The following is a 15,103-nucleotide window of genomic DNA, read 5'->3' on the forward strand; positions in this document are numbered from 1 at the left end:
AGTTGAACACAAAGACTCGCCGGGCAGCGTGTCGTAATTGTTTAATGTAATAACAGATGCAAGTAAACAGGTTTATTTCTAATCTTGTAGACATTGAATGCTTCATGCACCTTCTGCTTTCCTTTGAGGAAACAACCTAGTCAATATGCCTTAAATGCAGGCGCACTCTGGCGTGTGATTCAATTTCAATCAGCTCTTATCTGAGGTGACTGCAGGTTGACCACCATCCAGAATGACACGAACCTGCTGGGTAATTGCACTTTTCCAGAGGAACGTTCCGAAGACAGGACAGGAGGTTTATTTGAGGCTGTAAACGCAGGTAAATGCAATATAAAAGCTTACTTGGGTCATGCGCTGGTACATTGGTTGGACAAGGCTGCAGGCTCTTTTTTTCTTTCATGTAACATAAGCAGATGCATGGGCTCATTATATGAATGTTCTCTTACGAGAGGTTCTCTCGTACTGCGTACTGAAAGTACGCACCGGGTAAAGTCTCTTTGCTCGAGATATTGAAGCCAAAATTTATCCTTAAATTTCCATATCTTGTAAACGCAGTGCAGCAGCAGTCAGACCTAGAGCGGGCAATCTAGCGCGCTCATTGGCTGCTCCGCGGCAACTGCTGCAGCCTACCACTGAGCCCCTGGCGTGACGTCACGCCCAATGAGGACGCTTCGCGCCCTCACGCGGCCAAGCCCGCCAAAATGGGAGTGGCTTAGCGTATATAAGGGGCAGTTCAGGCTGCTAACACTCGATTTTAATCTCTTCAGCGACGCTCTACGCTACGCTGACCTCCGAGAGAAGCCGCCGCCGTCGAATCCAGCGACCAGCCAGCTTAGGACAGCGCCTGAGGAAGCCGGCCGTCTTCGCCACCTTCAGCCGTCCGTGCCAGCTACGCTATCCGGCGTCATATCCTTTTTATGTCTATGATATAATGTATTTTCCTCTCCGTGCGTTCGCCGCTGCAACGCACGTGTCTAAAAGAGCACGAGGTGTTTGTTTCAAAATGCCTCGTTTTTCCCGCTCAGCGACGGAGACCGCCATCTTCTGCGCTCTCCGCCTGAGACAGGACCACGCAGCCCTCGCTCTGTCTTCGAGAGGCTGCGTTCACTGCGAGGAACTGCCAATGTCGACCCTGCGGGCTCGACTTGCCGCGTTCGACGCTGAAGATGTCACTCCGGCTGTCTTCGGCGGGCCGCGCAACAGAAGTGCCGCCCCCAGAGACCCCCCCCCCCCCCCCCCCCCCGACACGCAGCTGCCGGCCTCGGCCCTCACTGCTGTCGCCTCAAGGGATGAGGTGGACGGAGAACCATCGATGATGGCTGCTTTTGGGATACAAATTCCCCCAGTGAAGAAGCGGTCGCAGCGCACTTCTGCCCGCCATCCGCAAGATGGCGCTCAAGGTCTGCCCTCCCGCTAAGGCCTGCAACGGACCTTCTTCGCAGCGACGACAGATCGCGCTCTGACAGCCGCCACAAGCCGCCTCCCCCCCGGGGACCCCGGCCCAAGATCGCGTTGAAACCTGAGCCGCGAAGTCCTCCTAGCAGCCGCACGGAGGAGAAGATGCGCGAGTCCCGCCGCGGCCGGACCGCCATCAAACCTAACGTTACCCGCTCTGCCAGTCCCCTTAGCTAAGGCTACTGCAGTAGTGTATACCGCAGCCAACGAGCCAGTTGCTTAACCCGCTCGCCTGCACACAGACGCCGTTTCCACGGCGACCCAGATAAATCTCATAAAGAGTGTAATGTCTGTTTTTCCGGCTCACGCCGACGGTGTTTTCAAGTGTAGAAGATGTGCCCACGCCACTGTGTTCACCCTACACATAAGCACGATCCCCCCCGGTGTCCCTCACTGTCACAGAGCCCACTCACATAAGCGGGCACGCGCCGCTCGAGTGTTAGACGTAGGATATGTGCCCACGTTACAGTGCCCACACCTACTCACTGCCCGCTCTGTTACACAGTTATTCCAGGGGACGAAAGCTTTAACAGTCGTGTTGTGAACGTAAGCCCTGTGACCGTTCACGAGCACTCACACTCACTGATAATGCTGCAGCCCGGCGCCGCTCACGCGCCCCGCCGTTCTCGCCACAGAATGATTCCGTACAAAGCGATCGAATCATTGGGTGTGTAATGCAGCCGGCCGCCCTATACAGACATCGAGAGCGCGCGCGCCTCGCTGATACCTCCGCTACAGTTTCTCGACCCCACGCAGTGCGGCGATCGGAACGCGGAGACCTTTGTTTACCGGCCGTGTTGTGAACGTAAGCCCTGTGACTGCTTACGAGCACTCACACTTACTGATACACACTGTAAGCTAACGCCGCTCACGCGCTTTGCTGTTCGCGCCACAAAATGTTCTCCGTCCAAAGCGGCCGAGTCATTGAATGTGAAACAGCCGGCCGCCCTATACAGACATCGAGAGCGCGCGCGCCTCGCTGATACCTCCGCTACAGTTTCTCGACCCCCGCGCAGTGCGGCGATCGGAATGCGGATACCATTGTATAACCGGCTGTGTTGTCAGCGTAAGCCATGTGAGCGCTCACGAGCACTCACACTTACTGATAAACACTGTAACCCCGGCGCCGCTCACGCGCCCCGCTGTTCTCGCCACATAATGTTCTCCGTCCAAAGCGATCGAGTCATTAGGTGTAATGCAGCCGGCTGCCGCTGTCAGCGAGCCACCTTATTCAGACATCGAGAGCGCGCGCGCGCGCCTCGCTGATACCTCCGCTACAGTCTCTCGACCCCGCGCAGTGCGGCGATCGGAACGCGGATACCATTGTATAACCGGCTGTGTTGTGAATGTGAGCCCTGTGAGCGCTCACGCTTACTAACAAACACTGTACCCCCAACACCGCTCACGCGCACCGCTGTTCGCGCCACAAATTGTTCTCCGTCCCTAGCGACCGAGCTACTGAATGTGAAACAGCAGGATGCTGCCGTCAGCGAGCAGCATTACTCAGCCAACGAGGGCGCGCGCGCCGCGCTGATACCTCCGTTTCAGTTTCTTGAGCCCGCGCAGTGCGGCGCTCAGAACACGGAGACCATTCTGCCCCTAGCTATGCGTGCGAAAGCATGGGAAGCGATCCCGGGCGTGTCAGAATGGGTGCTGAATGTTGTAAGACAGGGCTATACACTGCAGTTCGCTCGCCGTCCCCCGCGCTTCCGAGCCCGTACAGTGACGAGCGTGAACCCAGAAGTAGCACACCTACTTCGCGCAGAAATAGCAAAACTGTTATGCAAGGGGGCGATAGAGCCAGTACGTCCTTCTATGAGCGAGTCAGGCTTTTACAGCCGTTATTTTCTCGTGCCCAAGAAGGACGGAGCGCTCAGACCTATATTAGATCTGAGACATTTGAACAAAGCTCTTATGAAAAGACCGTTCAAAATGATCACGACCAGACAAATCCTCGCGCAAATTCGCCCGAGGGACTGGTTCATTTCTCTCGATCTGAAAGACGCGTACTTTCAGATTCAGATCATACCCCGTCACAGGCCATTCTTGAGATTCGCCTTCGACGGTCAGGTATATCAGTACACCGTCCTGCCGTTCGGCCTGTCTTTAGCACCCCGTACATTTACGAAGTGCATGGACGCGGCGCTCGCTCCCCTGAGGCGTCAGGGGATGCGAATATTGAACTATCTGGACGATTGGCTGATTTTAGCACAATCAGAGGCGGAACTTGTGTCTCACAGAGCTGTGCTACTCAGTCATCTGGAAAACCTGGGTCTCACGGTCAATTGGACCAAGAGCTCACTGCTGCCCCGTCAGTCAGCTTCCTTTCTGGGAATACAGCTCGACTCAGTGGCAATGACGGCTCGCTTGTCAACACAGCGCGCGCGCCGTGTTCAGCGTTTGGCCGCATCTTTCCAGAAAGACAAAGTGTTTCCCCTGAAAACGTTTCAGAGATTGCTGGGCTTTATGGCCTCAGCCGCAGCAGTGCTCCGGCTAGGTCTATTGCGTATGCGCCCCCTGCAACGATGGCTCAACGCTCGTGTACACCACCGAGCGTGGGCTTCCGGCGGTTACCGAATCAGAGTGACTCAGAGCTGTGTTTCAGCTCTGCAGCCCTGGCTTGTGACCGACTGGTATCAGCGGGGAGTTATGATGGGAACTGTCTCGTACCGAAAAGTTATCTCGACGGACGCTTCCAACCTCGGTTGGGGCGGGATATTCGAGGGCAGACCGGTCTTTGGCCTATGGTCAGACACGGAGAAGCTCCTCCATATAAACTGTCTGGAGATGATAGCGGTCGAGTACACTGTGAAACACTTCCTCCCTTTTCTGCGGGGCCACCACGTACTGGTTCGAACGGACAACATGTCTGTGGTATCGTACGTGAACCACCAGGGCGGTGTCAGATCCAGGGCACTCTGCGATCTGGCGAACGCCTCCTCGTCTGGGCTCAGCACCACGTGCGCTCGCTCAGAGCCACGCATGTGCCAGGACGCCTGAACGACGGACCGGACAGACTGTCCAGGAACAACGTTCCCCTCGGGGAATGGTCCCTGCACCCTCAGTCAGTCCAGTTATTGTGGCACCGCTTCGGCAAGGCGGAAGTCGACCTATTCGCGTCGACAGACAACGCCCATTGCCTAAGGTTCTTTTCAAAGAACGAGGACGCTCTGGCCCAGACATGGCCCAGATGCCCGTTATACGCGTTCCCTCCGGTCTCATTGTTACCACAAGTAATCAAGAGAATCAGGGAAATGCGTCACTCGGTGCTCCTCATAGCCCCCCGATGGGAGAACCAGACATGGTTCTCGGAGTTGGTGCGGCTGTCAGACTCAGCCCCATGGCCGATCCCGGTGAGGAAAGACCTCCTTTCCCAAGCCGGCGGATCGATTTGGCATCCTCATCCAGAGCTATGGTCTCTGCATGCATGGATAATCAATGGGTACCCGTTGTTTTGCCAGAAGGGGTCGTGAACACGATCACGCAATCTAGAGCCCCCTCTACCAGGCGGCTTTATGCGTCTAAATGGTCGGTGTTTACTAAATGGTGCACGGACAAGGGCTTACAGCCTCAAACGTGCGGAGTCTCGTGGGTGCTTTGCTTCCTTCAAGAGATGTTGGAAAGGGGCAGGTCCCCCTCCACGCTCAAAGTATATGTCGCGGCCATCGCAGCGTTCGCCGAGTCGACGCTCGGCCAGGCGATAGGAAGGAATGAGCTCATCATCCGCTTCCTTAGAGGAGCCAGGAGGATGAATCCCCCACGGCCCCCCTCGGTTCCTTTCTGGGATCTTTCCCTGGTCCTAGAGGCCCTGAAAGCACATCCCTTCGAACCGCTTCACTCTGTGGATTTGAAGTACCTCGCGCTCAAAACCGTGTTTCTGATCGCTCTTGCATCAGTTAAACGTGTGGGTGACTTGCACGCGCTCTCTGTGAGTGCTACGTGCCTCGAGTTTGGACCTAATGGGCCCTATTTTGACGATCTGAAACGCAAGTGTCAAAGTGCAAAGCGCAAGTAACTTTGTGGGCGGATCCCGGCGCTGTTGCTATTTTCCCAGCGCGATAAACGACTCTTGCGACCGACGCAAATCTAAAAGGGGTTGGTCTGAAGTAGCTTCATTATTCAAAGGTGTGGTCAGCGCACGCCAGGAGCAGTTCACAGCCGAGGAAACCGACGTTCTCGTCAGGGCTGTAAAAAACAGAGAAGTGACATTGGGGATGATGGGAGAAACCTACCCAAATTAGCTTCGGTTAAACAGGCGTATAGTAAATGTGTAGCCTAATCTAGATTTTTTTTTTTTTTTTTTTTTTTATCTAGATATATCTTTTTCACATCTTCACGGACACAACAATGATTTCCCTCGTGTTTTAATATTTTTTCTTGTAATAATGTATGATTTGCAAAAATGAAAACTGCTGCATCTGTTTATATTAGAGAATCAAAGTGGATGCGCGTTAACATTATTGCCAAGCACGCGCCCTTAAAATACCATATCACTAACGCGCAACGCGCCACTGTCTTTAGACTGTTTTTTTCCTGGTCTGTGGCGCAATTGCTTTCTAAAACTGGAAAATAGCACCATGGAAGTTTTGCGCCGGAACACACCTCCTCTTTGCGCTGAACCGCCCCCGCGAGCGCAAGTTCATTTCCTAATTTACCGACGTGCGTCTGTGGAGGGAAAAGTCCGCTGTGCGCGGGTGCAAAATAGGAATGATACATGCGTCGGTGTACAAAGTCAATTGCGCTGGGTGCAAGATAGGGCCCAAAGACTCTAAAGTCATCCTTAAACCGAGACATGGTTATGTCCCCAAAGCGATCGGTACCCCGTTCAGAGCACAGATCATTTCGCTCTCAGCTTTGCCGGCATCAGACAACGAGGTCGATACGAACCTCCTTTGTCCTGTCAGAGCACTGAGAATTTACGTCACGCGCTCCGCCGCCTTCAGGCGCTCGGAGCAGCTTTTTGTTTCGTTCGGTGGGCGCACCAAAGGTCTCGCCGCCTCGAAACACAGCCTATCCAGATGGATAGTGGACGCTATTGCTGCGGCTTACGCGTCAAAAGACCTGCAATGCCCCTTGGGCGTTAGGGCTCATTCCACCAGAGGCATGGCCTCGTCGTGGGCTTGGTCCAGCGGGATTTCTATTCATGACATTTGTACGGCGGCAGGCTGGGCCTCCCCGTCTACATTTGTTAGGTTCTACAACCTAGAAGTCCCCGCCTTGCAGGCTAGACTCCTTTCAGTCTGAAAAAAAAAAAAAAAAAAAAGTCCTAGCGACTCACTTGTGAACTGCGCTACAAGGGTAGATGTGTTCAAATATAAGACCGGCAGTGCCGCTCTGTATGTATATCCCCTCATATAGTGCTTATGTACAGGTGCGAGCCCACTCTGTTGGCCACCTAATTTCACTTATCCATGTCCCCCGGGGCGTTCCCCCCTGGGATTCATATAGTGACTGCTTAAGCGCACACGGCGTTTACAAGGGGTTCCCGGTGCGTACTTTCAGTACGCAGTACGAGAGAACCTCTCGTAAGAGAACGTACTCGGTTACTTACGTAACCTCGGTTCTCTCTAGAAGAGGGAACGAGTACTGCGTTCCCTGCCGTGTCGCGCTTCGAGCTCATTTCGCTTCAGCGATCAAAATCGAGTGTTAGCAGCCTGAACTGCCCCTTATATACGCTAAGCCACTCCCATTTTGGCGGGCTTGGCCGCGTGAGGGCGCGAAGCGTCCTCATTGGGCGTGACGTCACGCCAGGGGCTCAGTGGTAGGCTGCAGCAGTTGCCGCGGAGCAGCCAATGAGCGCGCTAGATTGCCCGCTCTAGGTCTGACTGCTGCTGCACTGCGTTTACAAGATATGGAAATTTAAGGATAAATTTTGGCTTCAATATCTCGAGCAAAGAGACTTTACCCGGTGCGTACTTTCAGTACGCAGTACTCGTTCCCTCTTCTAGAGAGAACCGAGGTTACGTAAGTAACCGAGTACGTTTTACATATATATATATATATATATATATATATCTTTATGATTTAACCAGCACTAGTCAATAAGCAGGCTACGATCAGAGCCGTTAAGAGCACGATTATGCATAAAGCTAAGCAGACGTCACATGGGAATGTGTGTTAACATTTCAAACATGCTAGTTTAGTTTACATGATTTAAACTGCAGCGGCAGCAGTGAACAGACAGTGCCTATTTGCTTTTGACGCGCTGTGACGCGCTTCTTGCCGGTGTAGAGACTGTTCATGATGCTCGGGATCTCTGATTATCATAATTCCCTGAGTGTATCCTGATGGAAATATAAAGAGGCCTTAAACTCCAACAATCTTTTGAAAACAGAGTGTTTTTGCCACACACACAGTTCAGCGCTACTACTGCGCTCCAGTGCTCCTTTCATTGATGCAAGAATCAGTCAGTTCCCACTTCCCGCCCCGAGCGTAAAGCCTAACGTGATTGGTTGAAGCGATAACGTGCTACGATTGGCCAGCTCGATGTGGCCGTTATCTGATTGGCTTGAGTAGGCGGTGGGTGGAGTCCACCTATTTGTGGATTTCTCTGCACGTCTGCGCTAGAAGTGTTTCAAAATCCACAAATGCGTGAGGGGATTCACAAATGCACAGGAACCGATTCACAAATGTGTGCAGCGATTTACAAATGCACAGGAACCGATTCACAAATGTGTGCAGCGATTTACAAATGCACAGGAACCGATTCACAAATAAATGCCAGGCAGAGTTGTGTTTGAAAATAAGAAAACATTTGTAAATGTTTTATTTATTTGCAAATCTCATTTTATTTATTTGTGAATTTTATAATTGTTTGTGAAACTCTTTACATTTATTTGTGGATCTTAATCTATTCATTTGTGCATTCGATACATTTTTGTGAATCTCTTTACATTTATTTGTGAATATTAATCTATTTATTTGGAATATTGCAACAATAATAACCCCATACAAAAGTTACCGTAATTTACTTGAGTAATTCAACTTAAAAGGTGAAACTAATATATTATATAGACTCATTATATTCAAAGTGAGATATTTCAAGCCTTTATTTGTAATAATTTTGATGATTATGGCTTACAGCTATGAAAACCTTTTCACAATATTCTAATTTTGAATTTGGGGTTTTCATAAGCTGTAAGCCATAATCATCAAAATTATTACAAATAAAGGCTTGAAATATCTCACTTTGCATGTAATGAGTCTGTATAATATATTAGTTTCACCTTTTAAGTTGAATTACTGAAATAAATTAACTTTCGCACCATATTAAAAATTTTCGAGTTTCACCTGCATTTTTTTTTTATTACAGAAATCAAATATGCATCAAGCTTGAATTTAAGAGTTAATCCTCTTATTTTTAACACAGGAGCAGGTGCAGCCATCTGTAACTTGAATGTGTCGAGGCTTCCGGTCTCATCCACTTTATTTTAGCTGTACAAACAGTCCGTTATGCTGCTTGATATTGCCATCTGTTATTTGTTATTATATTATTTTAATTGATAATCGTAATCATAAACACACTGGTTTTTAGCGCAAATAATTTGACCATTTACTGCATTTTTTTGGGGTTTGTTTGTTATTTACCTGGCTAAAGAAACAGTTCACATAAAATATCTTACTTCCCCTTTGCAAGAAAAGGTGGATGATGTGACTCCATAAATTCATAAACACAATTTTTCTGAAAACAATGACATAAAACATTACTGACTGGTTTGTAGTGTTCAGCAGCACATGATGCTTTTAAGACTTTTACAGGTCATCATTATTATCAAACATGGCAGACAAGGTTGATACAAATTTGCAGAGCTCTTCATACTTTCACTTTGTCCACCGGATTGTAAATCTGGGGGAGTTTAGTTCAAAGATTACAGTGTTCTGCCCTGTCAGCATCTTGTGAGAATGTCAGCCGTGGACGTCCATATTTTACGGCACAGATTGGTGCTTGATATTAAATGAAACTCTGCCACATTTTCTTTAATGGATATATTTAACACAGACATTACCATCGGGAGCAGTTTGCATTTCTCATTTAACAGGCCTTTTTCTGATTCTCTGTATGCTCAATGTGAGTAATTATTTTGGTTGAAACAAACCTGTTGTTGTACAATCGTGTCTTACGCGCTTCACCAAACAGAATCCTAAATGAAACATTGAACTCAATTTAACAGGCTGTTCTTGTCCTTAATCTTGAACATTGTCTATTCCTAAATGCTGCCATGCTCCTGAATTAATTATGCTGTTCCTGGGAATTAGCTCTCACTGTGTTTTGCCAGAGGAGCAGCACCATGCAGCGCAGAGGTAGTTTATCCATTGATTTGTATCAAAAAGACCCGTTAGAAACACATTTAAGGGCAAAAATACATCTGACACAGCAAGGCATTTTGAACTCTCCACCATCAGTCTCACTTCCTACTTGCACAACTTTGTGTATAGCCTACTCTTTTATTTTAGACTTCTACAAATTTTTACCTTTTGTGACTTGAGCATGTTATCATGTTATTTTCTTATCATCGTAGTTAAAGTTTTGTGCCACTGAACCAAATGCATATGTGACATAACGTATAACATGTGCTTCTGATCCGCCTGGGATTTTGATCCTATTTTGCCTTCCTATACACTATTCCATTATAGGGTTAGTTGCATTTTAGTATTAACATTTAAATTTAATTAATATTAATATTATTGTATTATGATTGAACAGTATCCGCCTTAAGAACCACTGGCCTGGCGGTAAAGGTCTAGTCTTTTGTTGCTTTTAGTGCATGGATGGTTTAACTGAATTGGGGTGGTAGTAAATACAAAACCGATTTTTACGCTGAAATACCTTTGTTATGGTTAAATCCATTATACAATAAGGAGTTAAACGTCGGCTTTTAAATCGATGGTATTCATGAGGCTGAATTTTTTGCTGCCATTTCGTTTTGCATTCTGGATCCTAGAATTAGGCGTTTGAAAGTGTGACTAGCATTCACATAAAAAGAAGCCAATTGTCACTTCCTGCACGTTTCGTAATGTCTCTATGGACAACCGGCTGCGGCTGAACTTGGACACATGGACAACCTGGACCAGGCTGATAACAGGCTCACAGCTGCGACGGAAAACCTGCTTTGACAGTTATTGTGAGATTATGAATCTAGCCATAAATCTGTTTTCTTGTTGGATGGGTTGGAAAAAGAAACATTCTGTTGTCGATTTGCACAAAGCCATTGAGAGATCATAACAACATCAGAAGAGCCTCACAAAATCAGTGGGCTATCGGAAATGACTTAAGACACTCTTTATTTTGATCCGAGATGATGATCTGTGTTTAATCTAAGCCAGAGACCTTAAAAGGAGAACATAGGAGAACTCGAGATGGATTAGCAGCGCTGAGGACACTTCTAATAGCTTCATTGACCTCGTACAGTCGGAGTGCCCAGGGCTCCTTTATCAGCCCAGCGTGACTGCATGGAGAGCGGAGAGAGGTTCTGTCTGCAGGCCCTTGCTGGAGATATGAGCATGTGCCAAAGACTTGTCCCCACACGCAGAGGAAACAGATTACTGAGGCACAAACACAGAAACCCTTAAGAGCTGGGTGTTGGGAAGGGAACAGGATGCAGTAGAAAGAGGAAAGACATTAGATGGAGAGTGTGACACTGCAGGTGTTTTGTCTGTGCATGTCTCTCAGGGTGGGCCGTACAGTTGGCACTAACAAAAAGATCGGGGGGAAAAATCTAAATGTACCACAGTAATACCCAAGATTTTTTTTTTTAACTTAGTACCATTGTGATACCATGTTTTTTAGGGCATATGTTGCAAATACTGCTATTTGAAGATCTTAAAAAGTACACAATAAAAAAGGATTTATGTTGGCATATGGTTACATGAAGATCCTTTAACATCCATGGAACTTCTTCATCGCACAAAAGGTTGTTTAGAAAAAAAGTTATTTGGTCTATTAAAATGTTATTTACGCTAATAAAAAAGGGTTATTTTAAGAACTGTTCAATGAAACGTTTTGGAACCAAAAATGGTAATTTTATTGCTTCACTGCAAAAAAATAAAATAAAAAAAAATACACTTTTTGGAACACTTTAAAAGTTGACTTAACTTAAAAAAGTGAGAAAACCCATTGCCTTAATATTATTAAGTTATTGAAAAAAAAATTGAGTTACGTGAACTTGACAAGGAAGTTTATTTACTTAATTTCAAGGCAAAGGGTTTCCTCACTTTTTTAAGTTAAGTCAACTGATCACTTTTTACAGTGAGCCTTTTTTATGAGTGTATAATGATTACACTGTAAAAAAAATGTTGGTTTAACTTAAAAAAACAAGTTACCTTGTTGCCTTAAAATTTTGAGTTTGTTGTAATTAAAAATTTGAGTTAATACAATGAAGAAGAATTGTTTAATAAACATAAACTCCAAATAGTATGTTATCTTCACACATTAGTTATCGAAGTTGATTTGATGAAAGACAAGTTGTGATAACAAATCATGAAAATTTGTTTTTTTACAGTGTAGATTATAACTTAAATGGTTGCAGACGTGACAAAAAAATTGTAACAAGAACTTAAAATCGTACAATACATCCAAATGCAGGAATACATCCAAATGCAGTTTCATTAGATTTAATCTTGTAACTCAGTTCAGAGTCAAATTCATTAAGTAAGTGAATTGTTCAGAGCGTTTACTGTGTTCACGTTTTTGAGTCGTTCTTTGGTCTGATTCAAAATGATCCATGAACCATTACTATAATGAATAGGCATACTTTAGGTTTGTGATATATTAACATGAATATGCTCTGACTGGCACAGCAATGTAATTAGAGATACATATTAAAATGCTTAAAAAAGCATTCATTTCACAAAAAATCCATATTACTGGTCTTTTTTTTTTTTGCGGAAAAGGTGCTAAAAGGTCACCAAATGTGTAATTGTGAGTGGATTAATTGTAAGGGAAACTCTTTGTTTGGAAGTAAAACTAGACATTTATATGGCACAAATAGCCTACATGAACGTTATGACCAAATGATTTCAACAGTTTTGTTCAAAACCTCCTGTATGGTGGAAATCAATAACCGGTCATTCCAGTGATGTCATCGAGCGGTGTTATTACAGAGTGGGCTCCATCCTCAGACCCAGGGATAATTTATAGTACGTATTTCATGGCTCATAGTGATTTGTTGATGATTGCGGAGTTGTTTTTTTACAGTCTTTGTATGCTCAACAAGACTCTGCCAGACTCGCAAAAAGTCGTTCATCATGAGTCAGTGGTTAGAGGTCTCCATCGGAGCGGAACACGTGACTCATTTCATCACACGAGCGGAGATGACATTCCATCTCCGCTCGCACAGATTTATCTCCCTAGGGGTGTGTGTGTGTGTGTGTGTGTGTGTGTGTGTGTGTGTGTGTGTGTGTGTGTGTGTGTGTGATCCTGTAGGAGATGAACCCGAATCAGTGGAATACGTGAATTATCTAAATTAATGTAGTACGCTATTAGGCTATATAAAATATTAGTATAATATTAAGCTTATTTATTTTTGTAATACACATTCCTGGCCTTAGCTATAGTGAATGATTCATCTGTGCCAAGTTTTTCCTCAGTCCATGAAATTAATTTATCAAGAAGTCCTTATTAATTTTCGCCACGTACAATTCACCTGTGTTCGGTCTCCTTCATTTGCAAGCTAATATTTTAAATCTTAAACCCAGATTGGAAATGGCCTTCACCTTAAACAGTTCCTTTCAAGAAATTACTCGGCACTTTTTTTTTCTTTTTCTTTTTTTATTGCTAAGTATCATTTTGAAATGTATTACTCTTTTCACTATATTTTGAATTTTAAGGCATATTGCTACCTAAAAAATTGCTTATTTTTTGAAGACCCCTTATATATTGTCTCTCAACATTGTGAGCATTGTAAGGAACTAATTCACATGCAGTATAATATAAATTCAAAACATAAAATAATACACAATGAGACAGATCTCATTTCTGCATGAACAGGTCATCATATAGCCTATATAGATAACATCATAAATTCATAGCAATTGAGGAAAAACTCAAGAGTTACCGCCGTCATTTCAAACTGTTTGCTTGATGAAACTGAAGAGGGACCAGCTGGCAACAGAGAAATGTTTTAAGGTGTCATATTGTGAGAAATCAAATTTTCCTTTTCAACTCGGATTGTTTTACGAATCTATTACAAATGTGATACAGGCTGTATTCAAAGTATGAGGCAGTTAAAAACTATATTGGACATGACAGCAACCCTGTGTTGTGTGTCTTAGCTGTTACTCATTTCACATGTAAAGAGCTCGTTCCTTAAAAGGGCACAGCAGCAAAAAAGAAAAGAAAAAAACATATTTAACCCTTAAAAGCATATCCGCATATCCTGAGCCACTTGAAATAGCTTAGTGATTTTCTGCAGAGCAACCCTAGTGAAAAATTAGTTTTTCCAATTAAGCAGACTTTCAGTTGACCAATTTAGTAGCCTATAGCAAAAGTACAATTGCAGGCTATTTATAAGTGCATAAATATGTAAATGTATTGTAGTAAACCCAAATAAATGTATTTCAAATACATTTTAGTATATTTATTTTTCAGGGAAGTACTGAATGCAAATATCACTGTCACTTGATGGTGTGTCTGATGAAGAAGCTGTCAGCAATCAAAGCATTGATTTTGAAGTTGTTGAATATATGATCGTTTTGAGAATATGTTTGAGATCGAGAATATGAGCCAGATGCTGAATGTGAAATAAGCTCTGACGGGGACAGTGATGATGGTATAAAACATCTGCTCAAACTGAACCCTTCCAAGCTCCAAAGGGTGACAAAATATGCTTTATTTTATTCTTCTGTAATTGCTACTCTACTATCAGGAGAATTGTATATCATCGCAACAGGTAGAAAGCCATCCATGTTAGATATAAATCCGGTAGTAAGCGCATCATAACAAAAGGAGTCTTCAATAATCCCACAAGGAACAATGTAGGAGACTCACAGGGAAGACGCTCAGGAAATAACCACACAAACTAAAACAATACCAGACAATAAAACAAAGAAAACAGAGGCATTAACAAAGGGAGATTAATCAACTGAACAGAAACAGTTGTGTAGGACTAATTAACTACCAAGGAGACTGTCACGAACTGCTCCGAGACATGAAGGTTGAGGATCCAAATGCAGTTTTATTGCGAAAACCAGGAGAATGCTTGGAATTGCAGTGTAAACAAGACTTTCCAGGGAATGCATGAGTGTACATGTTTAAATAGGCTGAGATTGACAAGTTATTTGTCCATTACACCACCCTCACCACATATTTTCCATTTATTTTTACTCAGATCAATTTATCACAGTGGGTTTTAATGACTTGGCATTAAACTTCCTCTGTTCTTTCCATTTCAACCCCCTCCTCGCTGCTTTTCACGCCTAAACAAACTTACTTACTATATTCATAAACTTGTAGATCTTGCTGTTTTCAAGCTATTTTAGCCAGCAAAATAATTAGGTTTACTCTATTTGATAATTGGATTGGAATCATGAAATAAATTAATTAATAAAATGAAAATTTCCACACTTCTGTTGATTATGTAAAATTCTGTTGATGTGTGAACGCTGACAGAAAGGTAGTGAGCCAGCAGGCAAACCCAGAACAACATGGGGG

The sequence above is a fragment of the Phoxinus phoxinus genome (assembly GCF_949152265.1).
Source record: "Phoxinus phoxinus genome assembly, chromosome: 17".
Lineage (NCBI taxonomy): Eukaryota > Metazoa > Chordata > Actinopteri > Cypriniformes > Leuciscidae > Phoxinus > Phoxinus phoxinus.